Here is a 6,641-nt window from a genome sequence, read left to right on the forward strand (position 1 = left end):
AAACAAATCCAACTGGAGGGACATCCTGCAAAGTAGCTGACCTCTACTCGGAAAGTGTCAAGGTCATGGACATCAAGGAAAGACAGAGAAACCATCACAGACCACGGGAGAATGTTCCTGTGTGCGGGGAGCACACGAAACTGGCTGAGACGATGGGGCAGCAGCTTGGCGATGTGTCCTTGAATGGGTGCCGGGGAAGCTATTTGTACTATTCTGTACTGTTCTCATAATTTTCTATGAGGACCAAATCACTTCAGAATTAAAATTATCTTTAGCATTAACAAATATGAAGGAATGATGAGGGACTTCCCAGGTAGTCCAGTGGTTAAGAATCCCTTCCAATGCAGGGACATGGGTTCAATACCTGGTCAGGGAACTAAGATTCCAGATGCTACGGGGCATCTAAGCCCACATGCCACTGCTAGAGAGATGGCGAGCAGCCAGTAGAAAAAGAGCCCTCCCTCCCTCCCCACTGCCAAAAAGCCCGTGCACTGCAGCAGAGATCCTGTGTGCCACAATGAAGACCTGATGCAGCCAAGAAAATAAACAATTTTTTCAAAGCAAACAATAAAAAGAAATAATTATGAGCAAAGAAATTGGTAATTATGTGGGCAAATCCATGTACTACGAAACCATAATAACAATGTCTAATTTTACGGGTTACAAAAGAAAGGTTAAAAGACAAAAGAGAAGGCAAGCCCTGGAGCCACTACTATGCTGCAAAAAGACTCAGTGCAGCCAGAATTTTAAAAAAATTTTAATTAAAAAAAAATCAAAGCACTAACTAGAAAAAAAAGGCCACTATGTAATGATAAAAGTTACCGTTTATGAAGAAAATGAAACTGTTGAGAAACTGAGTCCAGAAAACAGCATAGCAGCTAAATACAAACAAAACCTATTAGAAATGGTAGAACTGGAGAGCTGTATATGTATGCATACATACACATACCCATATAGTAATCAATATACATACATACACTCATATACACATATATGCAAGTGTAGCAGAAAACTGCAATAAATGTGATAAATACAATAAAACTCTTCATTTAAGAAAAGTACGAGCTTCGATGGTGGCTCAGATGATAAATAACCTGCCTGCAATGCAGGAGATCCTGGTTTGATTCCTGGGTCAGGAAGACCCCCTGGGGAGGGGAAGGGCTACCGACTCCAGTATCCTTGCCTGAAGAATCCCATGGACAGAAGAGCCTGGCGGGCTACAGTCCATGGGGTCGCAAAGATTCGGACACGACTGAGTGACTAACGCTTTAAGAGAAAGGTAGGACTTCCCTGGTGGTTTAGTGGTTAAGAATCAGCCTGCCAGTGCAGGGGACATGGGTTCAATCCCTGGTCCAGGAAGATCCCACATGCCAAGGAGCAACCGAGCCCCTGAGCCACAACTACTGAAGCCCTCGAGCCTGTGCTCCACAAACAGAGAAGCCACCACAAGGTACCACAGGTTCCACCGTGAGGAGCAGCGCCCACTCGCCACAGTTAGAGAAAGCCCACGTGGCCAAGACTAAATACACAAATCTTTTTGTTGCTTAAAGACAGAAAGATAAATCTAGAAGTTTATATCACCTGAGTGGTGTGACAGGACATGTCCACAGGACAAGTTGAGAATATTATAAAAGTAGAGGTTTAAGACCGCATCTTCTAAATATGACCCAAAATGATTAGGAAAAGCTAATACAGAGATGACTCAAAAAATTCATGACTTTGAAATTGAGACATGTTCCTAGCTTACTCTTAGCTCAAAGAAGAAATAAAACACCAGTGACATACTATCTTGAAAACAAAAAAAGGAAGTTTCATCTCAAAACCTCTATGAATCCTCAAAAAAAGACACCTCGACAGAAGTTTATCACTTTAAATGCTTACACTCTTAAAGTAAGAAGATGAATAGAAGAATTAATATCTTATATGCATTGTGATAAATTCAGATCAGATCAGTCGCTCAGTCGTGTCCGACTCTCCGCGACCCCATGAATCACAGCACGCCAGGCCTCCCTGTCCATCACCAACTCCCGGAGTTCACTCAAACTCATGTCCACAGAGTCAGTGATGCCATCCAGCCATCTCATTCTCCGTCGTCCCCTTCTCCTCCCGCCCAGGAAAAAAAAAATTACTGAAAAGAAACCGAGGGAGAGGACGAATTCCTTGGCAGTCCAGTGGTTAGGATTCTGGGCTTTATGCCAGGGGCCTAAAGTTTGAGCCATGATCGGGGAACTAAGATACTGAAAGCCATGCGGCATGGCCAAAAGAAGGAAAGAAAGACGCCAAGAGAGGAAATTAACAAAGGTGCAAAGCTGTTGCTGGAGGGAGGAGTGGGCAGGCCACTGGGTGCAGGACTTGCGGATGGTCTGTACCTTTACCTTCATCCATGGGGCACGGAGAAGCCACTGAACAAGGCGATGTGATCTTAAGGTAGTTCCTTAAAAATGGCTGTGGCTGCAGGGTGGAGGGTGGATGCAGCAGAGGGTGGATAGGGACACGCAAGGGTGCAGGGTGGCCCAAGCAAATCAGATCACAAGGACGGCGGCAGTGAGGGCATGCCAGAGGGCTCTGATGGTCCCTCTCCAGGAAGGCTCCCAGATATTGGATTCAGCAGGACTCAGGTTCCTGCCGAATCCTGGATTCGGTGACCTGAGTCACTCAGGATCCTGAAAGTGTATTTTTCAACAAGATCCCTTGCAGGATTCCCTCAGAGCCACAAATTACTAAATTTACACAGGTTACTACACAGCTGTGTAAACAGATGGTTACAGAACAGACCAGAGGAATCACAGGAGCTGAGGTCCAGGATTTTATGAGTGTGTAAGGTGTGTGCATGATCGTGCTTGTGGGCAGGTGTGTGCGTGTGCATGCATGTGTAGCTTCCAGGAGATGATCAAAGAATGGAACACCCAACAGGTGCCTTGGTCATCAAGCAGAAATATAACCATCGTTTTTGAAAACACACTGCTCTCTGGCCGTATGTATCGGATGTCCCAGTGTCCAATACTGGTCAGTGTGAGGGTGAAGTGAGGCCCCAGCATCAACGCGCCAAGTTGAGGTACCAGAAAAGGAGGAGGGCAGAGGAGACTTCTCCTTGACCTAAAGCCTGTAGGGCCGCAGGCTCGCCCTGAGTCACTGCGAAGAGGGATTTGGTCCCTGCAGCTTGGGAGAAACCCTGGGGCGCGTCCCAGAAACTCCGAGTAAGTGCGGCCAGCCTCAGGGGGCAGCGGGAGGCTGTCGGGCCATCTCAGGAAGGAGCTCGTCCATTCTTCCGCCTTGATAATCCAGTGGTTCCTCCCGGGGCAGTTCATTAACGGAAGTCTCCTAAACGGCTGAAGCTGAACTGAAGGCCTAAAACGTGCAAAGCCCGTCAGCCCTGAGACCATGCTCTGGCCGCTGGCCACGAATATCCATGGCAACGATGGTGGCCCACAGAGGAGAGTGCAGACCTCCGTGGAGACAAATCCAGCGGGAACGTGGATCCGGCTTGCGTGGGGCGCCCCCAAGTGGTGAATCGCGGCAGAGGCGCTCGCGCGTCCGGGAGACCGAGAACTCCAGGATTCTAGGAAAGAGGCCAAAGCTGGGCTTTTCCTGAGCTTGCGGCCACGGAAGAAGTGAGTTTGCCACACTGCCGCCCACTCCACCCCCCGCCCCACCTTGGCATCCGGCAGTGAATCATTCTCTGTTCATTTATCCTCTACTCTCTGGACCCCGGGGACCCAGAGGTGACACAACTCGGCAAGTCCCTGCCCTGGAGGAAAGCGTGTGACAGCCAAGTGAGTGTATCTAGTTCGCTGGGGTGAAAGCATTCGAGTTGTCATTTTCCATTGTTATCACAAAATGAAACAGAGAGAATTTTCTGGGTGAAACAAGAGACTGTCAAGCAATTTTACACTTGGGAGGGCTGTTTTCAGCTCCTTCTCTGTGTTCCCAGGGGTGTGCGTTACTCCTCTGTTCTGGGGGTATGTCTGTGGGAACATTTGAAAAGAGTGACGTGGGCTTTAGAATCCGAAAGACCTGGGATCAAGCCTCAGCTCTGCCTATAACCAACCAGCTGTGTGTCCCTGGGTGGGCTGCTCAATCTCTCTGAGCCTGGGGCCTCATCTACGAAGTGGAGCTTATAGCTATTTTCTACAAGACAAAGAAACACATTCCTAAACTTCTTAGGAATTTCAGATTACAGTTGACTCTTGTTTTTCAAGGCAGTTACATGCTATAAAGGGCTTCCCAGGTGGCGCTAGCGGTAAAGAACCCACCTGCCAATGCAGGCAACATTAAGAGACACGGATTCGATCCCTGGGTGGGGGAGATCTCCTGGAGGAGGGCATGGCAACCCGCTCCAGTATTCTTGCCTGGAGAATCCCATGACAGAGGAGCCTGGTGGGCTATAGTCCATAGGGTCACAAAGAGTCAGACACGACTGAAGCGACATGCACGCAACCACATTTGTTCCATAAAATCAGCACAAACACTGGATTATCAAAACCCAACCACTGGGCTTCCCTGGTGGTCCAGTGGTCAAGAATCCACCTGCCAGTGCAGGGGACAGCGGTTCAAGCCCTGGTCCAGGAAGATCCCACATGCCGTGGGGCAGCTAAGTCTGTGAGCCACCACTACTGAAGCTGCTGCACTCTAGAGCCATTGTCTGCAATGAGAGAAGATCCGCTCGCTGCAGCTAGAAAAAGCCTGCCTGCGGCAACGAAGACCCAGAACAACCAAAAATAAAGAATCAAAATTTTTAAAAAGATTCAAAAAAAAAAAAAGAAAAAACCATTGCCCGTAGGGGAAATACAGGGTAGGATCTCCTGCCAGCCTCTGGTCCCCACATTTTGTCAACCCACCACTAACATAACCTTGTTTTATGCTTGTTTTTGTTTGAAAACACCTTATTTAATATATATTGTTGGCTCAATATTGAGCTCACAGCCCAAAGCGTATGCTTGAAGCTTCCCTAACACAAATGTTTTCTCCCCAAGTCACATCCCAGTCTTTTCGTGCGTGGAAACAGCAGACAGCCTTTCAGCGCTACCTCGGGAGTCATTTTAAACGATAACATCACTGAGAAAAGGCACAAAGGTGCAAAAACTCGGCAGTAAGTGGACTTTGAAAAGGATACCTGTTTACAGTGTAAGGAATGAAGCCAGAAGGCAGAAGCCTGAAGGCAGAAGGCAGAAGCCCTGTTGGGCCTCAGCTGGGAATTTGAACTTCAGGCAGCTCAGAAGTGCACACTGCTTTTCGCATGACCTCAAAAGCACAGCAAATACTGATTTGGGGCTGGAAAAAAAAAAAAAAACTATTGTTTTTCATTTTATTTTTTTAACTGTTTATTTTGTATTGGGATATATAGCCAATGAACGGACAGGTCTTCCCTACTGGCTCAGGGATACAGAATCTGCCTGCCAGAGCAGGAGATGCAGGTTCTATCCCTGGGTCAGGAAGATCCTCTCGTGAAGGAACTGGCTACCCACTCCAGTCTTCTTACTTGGGAATTCCCATGAGCGTAGGAGCCTGGTAGGCTACAATCCATGGAGTCACAAAGAATTGGACGTGATTCTGAAAGAGATGGGAATCCCAGACCACCTGACCTGCCTCTTGAGAAACCTGTATGCAGGTCAGGAAGCAACAGTTAGAACTGGACATGGAACAACAGACTGGTTCCAAATAGGAAAAGGTGTACGTCAAGGTTGTATATTGTCACCTTGCTTATTTAACTTTTATGCAGAGTACATCATGAGGAACGCTGGGCTGGAAGAAGCACAAGCTGGAATCAAGATTGCTGGGAGAAATATCAATAACCTCAGATATGCAGATGACACTACCCTTATGGCAGAAAGTGAAGAGGAACTCAAAAGCCTCTTGATGAAAGTGAAAGAGGAGAGTGAAAAGGTTGGCTTGAAGCTCAACATTCAGAAAACAAAGATCATGGCATCTGGTCCCATCACTTCATGGGAAATAGATGGAAAAACAGTGGAAACAGTGTCAGACTTTATTTTTTGGGGCTCCAAAATCACTGTAGATACTGATTGCAGTCATGAAATTAAAAGACGCTTGCTCCTTGGATGGAAAGTTATGACCAACCTTGATAGTATATTAAAAAGCAGAGACATTACTTTGCCAACCAAGGTCCGTCTAGTCAAGGCAATGGTTTTTCCCGTGGTCATGTATGGATGTGAGAGTTGGACTGTGAAGAAAGCTGATCGCCGAAGAATCGATGCTTTTGAACTGTGGTGTTGGAGAAGACTCTTGAGAGTCCCTTATACTGCAAGGAGATCCAACCAGTCCATTCTAAAGGAGATCAGTCCTGGGTGTTCATTGGAGGGACTGATGCTAAAGCTGAAACTGCAATACTTTGGCCACCTCATGCGACGAGTTGACTCACTGGAAAAGACTCTGATGCTGGGAAAGGTTGGGGGCGGGAGGAGAAGGGGACGACGGAGAATGAGATGGCTGGATGGCATCACCGACTCTGTGGACATGAATTTGAGTGAACTCCGGGAGTTGGTGATGGACAGGGAGGCCTGGCATGCTGTGATTCATGGGGTCGCGGAGAGTCGGACACGACTGAGCGACTGAACTGAACTGAACTGAGTCACTTGAGCACACACACACACACACACATAACCAATTAGCAATGTTTTGATAGT

The sequence above is a fragment of the Moschus berezovskii genome, chromosome 25, assembly GCF_049115385.1.
Source record: "Moschus berezovskii isolate FMDL1 chromosome 25, NW_MosBer_1.0, whole genome shotgun sequence".
Classification (NCBI taxonomy): Eukaryota; Metazoa; Chordata; class Mammalia; order Artiodactyla; family Moschidae; genus Moschus; species Moschus berezovskii.